A 16061-nucleotide genomic window follows, 5' to 3' on the forward strand; every position below is an offset into this window, starting at 1 on the left:
GATTGAATACGACTCGGAGAGTGACGTTAATTTGACATTTCCGTCCATCTCCTGACGTCTTACTGAATGAAGTCTGAAGTGCACGCACAGTTATGTTGCCGACCGCATGGATTCTGTGAAGTTTTGTGGCAGCTGGCAGTCATTTCTGAATACAGACATGTGCAAATATCCTCACTGCTCTAAGGGAACTCGTCTTTGTTGCATTTTTCCGATACCGTAATTAGCACAATAACATAAGGCTTATTCTGCTGAAGAACTTGATGCCTTAAATTAGAATCTCTGAGCGGTAGTAATGCACGAAAGGAAACAGGCTGTTGGACAAAAGAATGGACAGCTCCATGCTTTTTGATTTTCCGAAAGCTCCTACAATAAGAATCTGGTGTCATAATATGCTTCAGAACCCTAAACTGTTTATATTTTTGTTTCATACTAAAACAAAAGCTATGATAAGAGGAAATGACTTATATGCTTCTCAGGAACCTTAGTTTTTCGTGTTTATTATCTCACTTCATACTAAAACAAGGGCGTTGATATGAGAAGAGGAAATGAAAAATACGCTTCCCAGACATAATATTTCCTTGTGTGCTACTACTGCGTGCATGAAAGCTCTGCAGTTAATTTTTACGTCTTAGATAAATTTTCGTATCGTCTCACATTACTTTGTGAGAAAGTTCCCATTTTTTTGGGATTCAAATAGAATGGACATTTCATCACTGGTAAATATTCTGATGACTAATGACATGATACCTTTTGCAATTCCTCCATGGCCCCTGTGAGTAGAGTCTCACGTTTGTTACTATAAGAATATGCAGGCAGTGAGCCGGCCAGAGTGGCCGAGCGGTTATAGGCGCTTCAGTCTGGAACCGCGCGACCGCTACGGTCGCAGGTTCGAATCCTGCCTCGGGCATGGATGTGTGTGATGTCCTTAAGTTAGTTAGGTTTAAATAGTTCTAAGTTCTAGGGGACTGATGACCTCAGAATTTAAGTCCCATAGTGCTCAGAGCCATTTGAACCATGCAGGCAGTGATGTCCGCTCACTGCAGTCAGAGCCAAGGTGATTTCTATCTGTTTATGGCGAAGTGACTGCTGCAGTGTCCACGCTAAGCCAACATAAACAATTCGCTGCGCCATTGGGCACTGCTAATCGTTGCTCTTATCGCGAGCCGCGACAACAAGAGCTCACTGTCTCTCATAACATCTTTCTTACTTAACGTAATATGCGGGACGTGGGTTGGGTAAAAATTCAGTTTGTAACTTCCCGTCGCATTAAAATACCTTACAGTCATATTTGATGCAATATTTATTGTTGGTTGTCTCTCTAATGTTAATAGTATTGATTCAGATTGTGCGTGAATACGAAAACACACACACGCACACGCTCACGCTCACACACACACACACACACACGCACACACACACACACACACAAACAGTCATTGATTGCAGTGAGGGTGACGACTACTGTGTGTTGAACAACACATGCACCAATCAGTTCCTCAGTTGGCGTCGAGTGGATGAGATTTTTCAATTACCTTGCATTGCAAGAATTGTGAGGAGGAGACTGAAAGTAAATGGACTTGTATGCTAAAGAGCTGCGACAAAGCAAAGCTTGACCGATTATCAGATAATTGTCCACATGGGTTTTGTGGGTGAGTATACTTTTAGTAACCAACCCACCCACCATCATTACATAAGATTTCTCGAAGGCGTAGGGGCATTGATTTCATTAAGTCGTCGATAGTGTAGCGTGATTGTTTACTTCCCACCATAGGTTTTCTATATTCGTCCAAAGGCCGCTTGCATTTGTAGGTCCACATGTCAATGACCTTATTACCTCTGCCCACATATTCTCTATCTGGTTGATGTTTGGTGATCGTGGAACAAACGGCAACAGCTTTATCCTCTCTTGGCCCTGAAACCAATCTTGCACTGCTCTGGTATCTCGTTACTTCATATATTTATATTTAAATAACGTATTTGTAATAAGCACATTGTATTAGTATTTTCCATAGTGCTTAAGAATTCAGGCCCTGTCATAGGTAAAAGATCAAGATTCAACAGTCCGATTAAGAATGTGGTTTACGCAGTCTATCACATGATGAGAGCCCAAGTCGGAGATCCACATTAAGACTGACTGGCCGAATCTGATTAGAACGATCTGGTATCGAAATGAAATTGCAGAAATCGGTTAATTTGAACGTCTGTATTGCAACAATGCTGCACACATAATTCCTTTCATGGAGTAACATTTAGCAACTGTCTAAGAAAAAGTGAAAATTATAACCCACAGTTATGTGATGGAAATTTGCTGACGACATAATAATAATAATAATAATAATATAATAATAATAATAGCCGGCCGGAGTGGCCGTGCGGTTCTAGGCGCTGCAGTCTGGAGCCGAGCGACCGCTGCGGTCGCAGGTTCGAATCCTGCCTCGGGCATTGATGTATGTGATGTCCTTAGGTTGGTTAGGTTTAATTAGTTCTAAGTTCTAGGCGACTTATGACCTCAGAAGTTAAGTCCCATAGTGCTCAGAACCATTTGAACCATTTTGAATAATAATAATAATCCCGTGTGGCGGATAGGGGAAAGCCCCCCAGATATGGGTGGTACCGAGGAAATCAAATACTTGGGGTGAACCAAATAATAACACAATCCTGAACGGCTACTCAATCCGTTGAACCCAAAATCCAGACAAGTCTGAGTGAAAATCACCGGTACTCTGGTCACCGTATGTTAGCTAAATGAATAAATAAGCTCGGCTGAAAATATTTGCTTCCAAAGGCTTCAACACCCTCTTGTCCAATCTGGTCCTGGTATCACCCAGGCCAAAACAATGAAACACAAGCAAACATGAACTGTGGAAGCAGAGTCAACTTTATCCCAGGTGGTACACAATCCGCCCGTCGACAGGCGGCAGCTGGATTTTCGGATTCTAGGGAGTCCAGGCTAGCACGGCAGAGAATATCGGATATCTCTGGTAAATTTCCCTACCATAGAAAACATGCATTTGAAAACTAAACATCGATACATTGATCCAAACACGAAAACTAAATAACCTCGTATAAGAAATCGACCTACAAACAATTCTCATCCTTGCTCTTCAAGAGCCACCACTAACTGACAATGAAACCTTGCATTACGGAAACCATCTCATCTTCAAGAGCAAAACACAACAAAACGTAGCGATATGCGCACCAATCTTCGGCATGGCATTTCTCGAACACAGATCCATCATAAACTCTGATAAGAAAGCACACCCATCAACAATCGACTTATGACTATGCTCATTCAGAGCCCCAATTAAAAATATACACTCATCAATGCACATACCCCCACCAACATATAACATAGGAAAAACACCGAAAATGTCGAAAAATTCTGGAACACACTCGAAAAAACTATGAGCAAAATTCACCAAGATGACGTGAAAATACTAATGGGAGACTTCAACTCTCTATTTGGGACAGAAAAAACCTATAGAAAAGTCATTGGTACAAATTCAACACACTGAAACACTTACACCAACGGCACACGTCTCACTGACATTTGCCAACAATTTAACCTCAAAATTATGTCTACCCACTTTAGGAAAAAAACCAGTTCGCAGGTAGCATTCTTGGCTACCAGGTACAAGCTGCTTTCCTTCGCCTTTCGAGACTCGCTAAAAGCAAGATTTTTAATTCTCTTGTAGCAGAGCTACAAGCAGGCAGATACAAACTCAATAAGCGATCCGTAAGACAAGGGTGGAGCAAAATTCGTCTTAATGTCAGAGCGAAAACCTTACGGTACTGCAACATTCATAATGCCAGTTTTGTTTTCTACTGACATTTTTGTTGTTGTTGTGAAGACATAATTTTATCTATGAACTGCCATATTTCCATAATACTTGCGAATGATGCAGGACATGAAGTAAATACAGACCTTTTCGAAGTCAAACGTCGGTGATATCCTACTAATTCGTGTTAAAATAGGCGCAATCGTCTTACAGATACTTAATGCTTTATTAAGATAGACTGCCATCGTGATGTTTCCGTAATAAGCTGAATTTAATTTGTATTAGTACAGTGAATATTTTAATTGCGTTTTCCATTAGTTTACTGAACGCAACAGTAATCATCAAAGAGAAATTAATCATCAGCAGAATTTCCTTTCACGATATCTAAAACAATCTGTCAATGCTAAAGTAATTTACAAATTCTACGCCTGTAGAAACATACTGGTTCTAACGATGTCATTAGACCAGTGTAGTTTGAAGAGTATTTTCGTCTAGAAATGAATTGCCTTGATGGTTGATCGATCAAGAGCGGAAAAGGTAAAATGTTACGAGTATATGACGAGAGGGACAAGTGCTTGAGAGAGAACTTCCCTATCAATACATATGCCTGAGAAAGGGCTTTCCTATCAATCTCCTGGATAGTTTTGTTTCTCAAATCTACAGACTGCGTTATCATGCAGTAGCACAGGTGATGTAGTTTTGTCGGTCGATTTTCTTACACTGCGACCAAAAGGTGTCTCAGTTGTTGGCATCAAATTCCAGCTGTGATGCACACACCCCTTGGGGCAGAATTCGTAGCCCAGAACACATTTTTGGAGCTATCAGATGTAAAATATTATGTTCACACTACCCTTAGCTCGAGTTTACGTCTTTTGGTGAGTCTCAGTCTTTCATTTCTTCTTAGGAAGTTAATGATAAAGGCATCTTAACTCGTCACCACTAACAGTACTACATAGGAATGCTCAATGAGCGATCTGATGACGTTCAGTAGTAGTCATTCCGTTGATTTTTGTTGTTTCGACTCGCGACCGCTACGGTCGTAGGTTCGAATCCTGCCTCGGGCATGGATGTGTGTGATGTCCTTAGGTTAGTTAGGTTTAAGTAGTTCTAAGTTCTAGGGGACTGATGACCTCAGAAGTTAAGTCCCATAGTGCTCAGAGCCATTTTGTCGTTGTTTCGAATTAGAGCATGCACTACTCCTGCACCAGACTTCTGAACTTTGCCTGTTGAATGCAAATGTTGCATGATTGTTAAATGGTAATCCATCACATATATCAATAGTCGAGACTTCCTTAATGTGGAAAATCATTCATGCCAGAAAGATCTTTATTGAAACAGGAATATCTTTTTCTAGCGTATTTCTCCCAAAAGCACTCGCTCCACACACAGTTCAAATCTTTCTAGCTGCCTCCTCTGCATTCACCCCTCTGTTGTACCAAAAGTAAATATTGTGTTGCTGATGTTACACCATTTTCCACTTGCGACTCAATTTTGCTATGCTTGACCGTAGTTCACGCCTTTCAGGTATGCAAAATCCAATGCTTCACTGTGAAATGATAACCCGAACTTCAAATTCGAAAATGACAGTTGATACACACACTGACAGCGTCGCGCCGCGTTCACCTGGGCGGCGCCGGATATCAGGCGGTGGGTGGCGTCTGGCCGGTGGCCGGTAGCCGCTGCAGCGCGAGGAAACACTCGAGCGTAAGCTGTTCTGATTGCGACGCAGCCACGAGCTGTCCTACGGAATTGATTCTGGAAGTACTTATTATTGCTGGCGGGTAGAGTGTGAAGCGCATTATCATCGATGTGCAATCAGACTCATAACTTTAGACGAGGGCCGAAATGTGGAGAAAAAAAAAAAACCGTTGGACGCGAACAGGCGACTATAAGTTCTGAATGCACGACGATTACCACTTTTTATTTATTTTTATTTTTATTTTTTTTCTTTAATCGCATTTTGTTCGTTTTCGTTCGTTGTATCTGCTCGCGGCGGACGTCGAAATACACCCGTTTCAGTTCGTTGTTGATCCATTAACTCAGTTTTTTTATTTCATCTACATCTACATTTATACTCCGCAAGCCACCCAACGGTGTGTGGTGGAGGGCACTTTACGTGCCACTGTCATTACCTCCCTTTTCTGTTCCAGTCGCGTATGGTTCCCGGGAAGAACGACTGTCTGAAAGCCTCCGTGCGCGCTCGAATCTCTCTAATTTTACATTCGTGATCTCCTCGGGAGGAATAAGTAGGGGGAAGCAATATATTCGATACCTCATCCAGAAGCGCACCCTCTCGAAACCTGGACAGCAAGCTACACCGCTATGCAGAGCGCATCTCTTGCAGAGTCTGCCACTTGAGTTTGCTAAACATCTCCGTTACGCTATCACGCTTACCAAATAACCCTGTGACGAAACGCGCCGCTCTTCTTTGGATCTTCTCTATCTCCTCCGTCAACCCGATCTGGTACGGATCCCACATTGATGAGCAATACTCAAGTATAGGTCGACCGAGTGTTTTGTAAGCCACCTCCTTTGTTGATGGACTACATTTTCTAAGGACTCTCCCAATGAATCTCAACTTGGTACCCGCCTTACCAACAATTAATTTTATATGATCATTCCACTTCTAATCGGTCCGCACGCATACTCCCAGATATTTTACAGAAGTAACTGCTACCAGTGTTTGTTCCGCTATCATATAATCATACAATAAAGGATCCTTCTTTCTATGTATTCGCAATACATTACATTTGTCTATGTTGATGGTCAGTTGCCACTCCCTGCACCAAGTGCCTATCCGCTGCAGATCTTCCTGCATTTCGCTACAATTTTCTAATGCTGCAACTTCTCTGTATACTACAGCATCATCCGCGAAAAGCCGCATGGAACTTCCGACACTATCTACTAGGTCATTTATATATATTGTGAAAAGCAATGGTCCCATAACACTCCCCTGTGGCACGCCAAAGGTTACTTTAACGTCTGTAGACTTCTCTCCATTGATAACAACAAGCTGTGTTCTGTTTGCTAAAAACTCTTCAATCCAGCCACACAGCTGGTCTGATATTCCGTAGGCTCTTACTTTGTTTATCAGGCGACGGTGCGGAACTGTATCAAACGCCTTCCGGAAGTCAAGGAAAATAGCATCTACCTGGGGGGAGCCTGTATCAAATATTTTCTGGGTCTCATGAACAAATAAAGCGAGTTGGGCCTCACACGATCGCTGTTTCCGGAATCCATGCTGATTCCTACAGAGCAGATTCTGGGTTTCCAAAAACGACATGATCCTCGAGCAAAAAACATGTTCTAAAATTCTACAACAGAGCGACGTCAGAGATATAGGTCTATAGTTTTGCGCATCTGCTCGACGACCCTTCTTGAGGACTGGGACTACCTGTGCTATTTTCCAATCATTTGGAACCTTCCGTTCCTCTAGAGACTTGCGGCACACGGCTGTTAGAAGGGGGGCAAGTTCTTTCGCGTACTCTGTGTAGAATCGAATTGGTATCCCTGTCCAGTGGACTTTCCTCTGTTGAGTGATTCCAGTTGCTTTTCTATTCCTTGGACACTTATTTCGATGTCAGCGATTTTTTCGTTTGTGCGAGGTTTTGGAGAAGGAACTGCACTGCGGTCTTCCTCTGTGAAACAGCTTTGAAAAAAGGTGTTTAGTATTTCAGCTTTATGCGTGTCATCCTCTGTTTCAATGCCGTCATCATCCCGGAGTGTCTGGATATGCTGTTTCGAGCCACTTACTGACTTACCGTAAGACCAGAACTTCCTAGGATTTTCTGTCAAGTCGGTACATAGAATTTTACTTTCGAATTCACTGAACGCTTCACGCATAGCCCTCCTTACGCTAACTTTTACATCGTTTAGCTTCTGTTTGTCTGAGAGGTTTTGGCTGCGTTTAAACTTGGAGTGAAGCTCTTTTTGCTTTCGCAGTAGTTTCCTAACTTTGTTGTTGAACCACGGTGGGTTTTTCCCGTCCCTCACAGTTGTACTCGGCACGTACCTGTCTAAAACGCATTTTACGATTGCCTTGAACTTTTTCCATAAACGCTCAACATTGTCAGTGTCGGAACAGAAATTTTCGTTTTGATCTGTTAGGTAGTCTGAAATCTGCCTTCTATTGCTCTTGCTAAACAGATAAACCTTCCTCCCTTTTTTTATATTCCTATTAACTTCCATATTCAGGGATGCTGCAACGGCCTTATGATCACTGATTCCCTGTTCTGCACTTACAGAGTCGAAAAGTTCGGGTCTGTTTGTTATCAGTAGGTCCAAGATGTTATCTCCACGAGTCGGTTCTCCGTTTAATTGCTCGAGGTAATTTTCGGATAGTACACTCAGTATAATGTCACTCGATGTTCTGTCCCTACCACCCGTCCTAAACATCTGAGTGTCCCAGTCTATATCTGGTAAATTGAAATCTCCACCTAAGACTATAACATGCTGAGAAAATTTATGTGAGATGTATTCCAAATTTTCTCTCAGTTGTTCTGCCACTAATGCTGTTGAGTCGGGAGGTCGGTAAAAGGAGCCAATTGTAACCTAGCTCGGTTGTTGAGTGTAACCTCCACCCATAATAATTCACAGGAACTATCCACTTCTACTTCACTACAGGATAAACTACTACTAACAGCGACAAACACGCCACCACCGGTTGCATGCAATCTATCCTTTCTAAACACCCTCTGTGCCTTTTTAAGAATATCGGCAGAATTTATCTCTGGCTTCAGCCAGCATTCTGTACCTATAACGATTTCAGCTTCGGTGCTTTCTATCAGCGCTTGAAGTTCCGGTACTTTACCAAAGCAGCTTCGACAGTTTACAATTACAATACCGATTGCTGCTTGGTCCCCGCATGTCCTGACTTTGCCCCGCACCCTTTGAGACTGTTGCCCTTTCTGTACTTGCCCGAGGCCATCTAACCTAAAAGACCGCCCAGTCCACGCCACACAACCCCTGCTACCCGTGTAGCCGCTTGCTGCGTGTAGTGGACTCCTGACCTATCCAGCGGAACCCGAAACCCCACCACCCTATGGCGCAAGTCGAGGAATCTGCAGCCTACACGATCGCAGAACCGTCTCAGCCTCTGATTTAGACCCTCCACTCGGCTCTGTACCAAAGGTCCGCAGTCAGTCCTGTCGACGATGCTGCAGATGGTGAGCTCTGCTTTCATCCCGCTAGCGAGACTGGCAGTCTTCACCAAATCACATAGCCGCCAGAAGCCAGAGAGGATTTCCTCCGATCCATAGCGACACACATCATTGGTGGCGACATGAGCGACCACCTGCAGATGGATGCACCCTGTACCCTTCATGGCATCCGGAAGGACCCTTTCCACATCTGGAATGACTCCCCCCGGTATGCACACGGAGTGCACATTGGTTTTCTTCCCCTCTCTTACTGGCATATCCCTAAGGGGCCCCATTACGCGCCTGACATTGGAGCTCCCAACTACCAGTAAGCCCACCCTCTGCAACCGCCTGGATCTTGAAGACTGAGGGGCAACCTTTGGAACAGGACAAGCAGCCACGTCCAGCCGAAGATCAGTATCAGCCTGAGACAGAGCCTGAAACCGGTTCGTCAGACAAACTGGAGAGGCCTTCCGTTCAGCCCTCCAGAATGTCTTTCGCCCCCTGCCACACCTCGAGACGACCTCCCACTCTACCACAGGTGAGGGATCAGCCTCAATGTGGGCAGTATCCCGGGCAGCCACAGTCGTGGTCCGATCGGGGGATGCGTGGGACGAGCTGGCCGTCCCTGACAAACCCCCATCCGGACCCCCACAGTGATGCCCATTGGCAACAGCCTCAAGCTGTGTGACCGATACCAACACTGCCTGAAGCTGGGAGCGAAGGGATGCCAACTCAGCCTGCATCCGAACACAGCAGTTGCAATCCCTATCCATGCTAAAAACTGTTGTGCAAAGAATGTCTGAACTAATCTACAAAGAGCACAAACAATTCGACACAAAATTTAAACGGTTATTAAAATACAAGATTGCCTAGTAAATGCAGTAATGCTGCTAATTGCGCACTGCTGACACACTGCTCGGCGGCGGAACTAGACTACGCGATTTTACACTATTCAGGTACTAAAACGCGATGCTACAACTCTCAAATACTATAATAGGCCCGAAATTTATGAATTAAACAATTCAAGTACCAAAAACGCGCAAAGAAATTAAGAATTAAACTATGTAAAGAAATTAAGAATTAAACTATGTAACAAATAAGTGAGCTAAAAGAATATGACTTGCTGCTGGCAGCTGCTTATCCAACGGCGGCAGGGAGCACACTGGCTGTGACCAACCGACACTGGCCGTTCAAAACAAAAACAGAAGACAGACGACTACGCGAATTTACATTATTCAGGTACTAAAACACGATGCTACAACTCTCAAATAATATAATACGCCCGAAATTTATAAATTAAACAATGCAAGTACCAAAAACAAGCAAAGAAATTAAGAATTAAACTATGTAACAAATAAGTGAGCTAGGAGTATCCGACTTGCTGCTGGCAGCTGCTTATCCAACGGCAGCAGGGAGCGGCGGCAGCTAGCCCTCTGACTGAACACACTGAGCTACCGTGCCGGCAAACCACTAGACCACAGGCTCACACAAGCGGACAACATCTAGGAAGTAAACAACACTTCCTCCTGACACTTTCGCATCTTACAGTGTTGCCAGATTGTGCAGATTGTGGGACTTAGAGTTGTCAGGGGCGGTCAGTTTTATTGGCAACCTTAAGTGAACGACTCGGACTTAGTGTCTGTGGCGGCCGGCCAGCGGTCAGTTTTTATGTCTAAGACTGTACCTTTTTATACTCTGTAAGCGCAAAATACGTTTTAATGCAGGCTTAAACTGACATGCTTTAAGAGTTTGAAGTGCCACCGAAATATGTTGTCTGATGCATCCAGAATTCTTCAAAAAGTGGTTTTAGGTCCTAATTTTTTCAAAGGGATATCCCATTTGGCCCCCTCATGATCTACACTTCTGTTAGTTGCTGTCCCCCATAATTTAGTGCTGTAACGCTCGGGTGACTAACTGCGTCACAAATTCTGCATTGAATCTGCCAGAGATCCCATCGAGCCCCAAAGCTTTGTTCAGTTTCTGTGATTTAAGCTGTTCCTCTACGTCGCTGACGCAATTATCTGCATCAATTATCTTTACAGTGGCGCGGGATTAAATAAGATATTGGTATTGAATTTCGTAGAATAAGCAACTGTAGCTGCAACCATTGATTTTCTAAAAATACCTTTTGCAGGACACTTGTAAACTTCCGAAAATTTGCAAACTTTTACGTTTATTCATAAAGAAGTACACTGACGAGAAAAGAAATAATTTTGTGAACGTAGATGCTACTGCAAAAATTTAGTATATCGCAAACGTGGACTAAAACTGATGAATTACATTTTTCAAGGCTTGGGGTAATTACGTTGGAAAGGATATTACTACCACATAAGCTCACACACGTGTAATCCACGAGTCTCTTCATTGAAACTCAACTCGTAACTAACTAAACATTCAAATAATAATAGTATAAATTCTGAATTGTTAATAAATGTCCTTTGCTGCATCGAAGATCCTTTCTCTGTCTCTTGCTCCGTTCTGCGCGCACAATGACTAACGTTGTTACCCTTCCGCCTTTTTTTAAACCGTGTGATCCCGGAATATTGGGGTACTGGTGCTTAACTTGTCGGCCCGTCCTTGTGACAACTGTGAGGGTCTTTGTGTCTTGACAGTCGCCGGTTGGTTGGCATTGTCCTCCTGAGTCGCTTATCGGCTGCCGCATCGTTCTGTGCTGAATGTTTGTTACAAGTTGCGGAAACTGTCAGAACTGTGTTGCTGGGATAGGTAGGCAGTTTTTAATCGCTCTACCTACACCGTTTCATGCCTATCATTGTGTTCTACGATGAAGGTATTCTTCTTTGCCAGCACTTTATATCGCCGATATATGGTGCGCGTAACGGCGATCGAACGGTGTTGTCTCTGAGCCAGATATGCGACATTGCACCCAGGTCTTTGTGAATGAAGACTACCCTTTCACAAGGCCTTAATCGTGGAGCCGCACGTAGTACCGACATGTGTGAGCTCAACTGCTGCGTAAACTCACTCATTACTTCTGTCGAGATTGGTTGAAGTGTTTCTGGTACAATATGTTCTCCTTGTACCAGTAACTGCTCTCATCCGACCAGCTGGGCATGTGAACACTGGAGATTTTCTATTACGGGTTTTCACAGGCCCAGCAATATAAGGGACAGAACACCTATCCATTTTGACGAGTAGCACATCACTGTTACTTTTAGTGTGTGGTGCAGCCAAGCTACTATCCCATCACTGGCGAAGAGATAGCTGGTGCTGAAAAGGTTATTACAACAGCAAAGACGGAGGAGCTGTTAAAAAAGCTGCAAATCGACCTGATGACCACGGTCAGTTGTAATGGTCTGAGGGACGTCAAACCTCGAAAACCCAGTAATACCGTCAGTGCGTAGATGACTGGTGCTGGAATAGCTTCAGGCCACGTCGTGAATTGATCGACTGCTGTCAGTAAATTGCAATAACCATCTCCTATGTGCGAAAATCGCGTCGTCAGTGTTGGGAACTGCGCTACTGGAGGGAAAATCTGCCGCCTGATAGTCCAAACACGAGTGCACCCGCTCTTTACAGTCCTTCTGTGTTCCTGGCTACACCTCTTTGCTTGCTACTAATTTACCCATTGCCCTGATACCCAGATGAGCCAGACTATGTAGCGCTTGAACCACTACACTCGATATTCTGCAATCTACGAGTATGTATGGGGATCCAGAAAGAAATTTTCACTCTGTAGCGGAGTGTGCGCTGATATGAAACTTCCTGACACATTAAAACTTTCTTCCAGGAGTGCTAGTTCTGCAAGGTTCGCAAGAGAGCTTGAGCGAAGTTAGGAAGGTAGGAGACGAGGTAATAGCGGAATTACAGCTGTAGGGTTGGGTCGTGAGCCGTGCTTGGGTAGCTCAGTCGATAGAGCACTTTCCTGCGATAGGTAAAGGTTCCGAATTCGAGTCTCGGTCTGGCACACAGTTTTAAGCTGTCAGGAAGTTTCATGTATGGATATTCTGCTCGCTTCGTACTGTCGCATCAAATACCCGTCGTAAAATATGACGCCAGAAGCCGTTTCAGTTGGAAACTTGTGTTCTCAGACAGAAGAAAGTCTCATAGCGGCGTGTCCTCTTGTTTTGTGCTTTCCATGGCACTGGCTGTAGACTGGTACAGTTTCGCAATAAACAATCTGCGACAACATTACGACTGTCTGAAACGTGATGCACATCAGTTGTAAATTGTGCAATATACTCCTCTGGTCTACACTGATGCAGTGAACAATGATCTGTTGCACGTTAGAATAAACTAATGACTGGTCTGTGATCGGTAAAGACCTTAAAATGCCTGCCTTCGATTGATGACCGAAAATAGTTGACCGCTTCGTAAACTCCTAGCAACATTTCTTTTTCGTGGCATAAGGTTTTGTGAATAAAAAAATGAGCATTTACCATTGGCCTTCCGCCATCTTCTACAGTGCTGCTCCATATGGTTTGGCTCGTATCCATCGTGAGAGATAGTGGTGCGTTAATGAATGGATGGGCCAATTGTGCCAAACCTTATTTGATTCTGTGAAACACCTCTTCGCATGTTGAGGTCCAAGTCACTTTCCGGCTACCAGATGTATACTTGCTTGAAAGCAGTGTGTTAATCGGCTCCGCTAGTCAAAAAATGTGTCGCCATTAGTAATTGACCATCCCCAAAAACCTGCGGGCTCCTTTGTAGGTTGTCGGCAAACGCAAATCTTGAGCACTGCTGCAACCTGACTGGTAAATGGTGGGAGACCTGCTGCCCAGACTAAATATCCTAAAAATTTGAACTCTGTCTTGCCGAAAACACACTTTGTTCCATCAATAACTACACTGTTCTCTTTCAGGCGCTGAAAAAGTTAGTTTAGGTGTAGATATGTTCTCTCACGGTAGCAGAGAATGTGAGAATGTCGTCTATGTAACAAAACAGACAAGTCAAACCGCGCAGCACGTCATGCATAAAGCACTGCCACGTTCATGCAGAGTTTCACAACCCAAAAAGTATTTAAAAAGGCCGAAAGCAGTCGTTACCGCGGTTTTCTGCACATCTTCTGGCGCGACTGGAATTTGTAAATGCGTCTTTTTACTGTCAATGACACTAAATACCTGAGCTTGAGCAACATCATAATTAAAGCCAGACACGAGAGGCACGAGGGCGTTAAGGCCCTGTGGTGGTGCACTGTCGTGTGATATCTGTTCCTGTCAACAGCGGCCTGAAGAGCGAGCGATGGAATTTCCTGAAGCACATGACCGAAGAGATCGCTGTCCTCAACTGCCGTGACTGTTTCCGTTGGATGAAAAATTTACTTGTTTCAACATCCAGTTTCATTCGACTCTTCATACACCAGTACTCTGATCAGATGGCAGTTCCCCAAGTTAGGCGACAGACGAAAACCCAGCAAAAATTCTGCGCCGAGTGTAGGGTCGGCAACATTGGCAATAATAAACGTTCACATAATTTCATGAGGCAGTCCTAGATCCAATTTCATCGTTTGTTCGCCATGTGTCAGTGCAGGAGTTGTTAGCTGCAGTGAGCATGTGTTGGGTTGGTCTGTTCGTAGTAGTGCACAGCAGTTAGTGGTAGACGCTCACTTCCGATCCTAAATAGACGACAAAATATTGACCAGATGATCGTAACGGCCGGTGCACCTTGCTTTGTAGAAGCACACATTGTTAGTGACGAACGTCGCCGTCTTCTGATGTTCGTCTACGCCTCTACGGCATTTAGGTACAGGGTGTTTCAAAAATGACCGGTATATTTGAAACGGCAATAAAAACTAAACGAGCAGCGATAGAAATACACCGTTTGTTGCAATATGCTTGGGACAACAGTACATTTTCAGGCGGACAAACTTTCGAAATTACAGTAGTTACAATTTTCAACAAAAGATGGCACTGCAAGTGATGTGAAAGATATAGAAGAGAACGCAGTCTGTGGGTGCGCCATTCTGTACGTCGTCTTTCTGCTGTAAGCGTGTGCTGTTCACAACGTGCAAGTGTGCTGTAGACAACATGGTTTATTCCTTAGAACAGAGGATTTTTCTGGTGTTGGAATTCCACCGCCTAGAACACAGTGTTGTTGCAACAAGACGAAGTTTTCAACGGAGGTTTAATGTAACCAAAGGACCGAAAAGCGATACAATAAAGGATCTGTTTGAAAAATTTCAACGGACTGGGAACGTGACGGATGAACGTGCTGGAAAGGTAGGGCGACCACGTACGGCAACCACAGAGGGCAACGCGCAGCTAGTGCAGCAGGTGATCCAACAGCGGCCTCGGGTTTCCGTTCGCCGTGTTGCAGCTGCGGTCCAAATGACGCCAACGTCCACGTATTGTCTCATGCGCCAGAGTTTGCACCTCTATCCATACAAAATTCAAACGCGGCAACCCCTCAGCGCCGCTACCATTGCTGCACGAGAGACATTCACTAACGATATAGTGCACAGGATTGATGACGGCGATATGCATGTGGGCAGCATTTGGTTTACTGACGAAGCTTATTTTTACCTGGACAGCTTCGTCAATAAACAGAACTGGCGCATATGGGGAACCGAAAAGCCCCATGTTGCAGTCCCATCGTCCCTGCATCCTCAAAAAGTACTGGTCTGGGCCGCCATTTCTTCCAGGGGAATCATTGGCCCATTTTTCAGATCCGAAACGATTACTGCATCTCGCTATCTGGACATTCTTCGTGAATTTGTGGCGGTACAAACTGCCTTAGACGACACTGCGAACACCTCGTGGTTTATGCAAGATGGTGCCCGGCCACATCGCACGGCCGACGTCTTTAATTTCCTGAATGAATATTTCGATGATCGTGTGATTGCTTTGGGCTATCCGAAACATACAGGAGGCGGCGTGGATTGGCCTCCCTATTCGCCAGACATGAACCCCTGCGACTTCTTTCTGTGGGGACACGTGAAAGACCAGGTGTACCGCCAGAATCCAGAAACAATTGAACAGTTGAAGCAGTACATCTCATCTGCATGTGAAGCCATTCCGCCAGACACGTTGTCAAAGGTTTCGGGTACTTTCATTCACAGACTACGCCATATTATTGCTACGCATGGTGGATATGTGGAAAATATCGTACTATAGAGTTTCCCAGACCGCAGCGCCATCTGTTGTTGACAATTGTAACTACTGTAATTTCGAAAGTTTGTCTG

Source organism: Schistocerca piceifrons, chromosome 8 (genome assembly GCF_021461385.2).
Source record: "Schistocerca piceifrons isolate TAMUIC-IGC-003096 chromosome 8, iqSchPice1.1, whole genome shotgun sequence".
Taxonomy (NCBI): Eukaryota; Metazoa; Arthropoda; class Insecta; order Orthoptera; family Acrididae; genus Schistocerca; species Schistocerca piceifrons.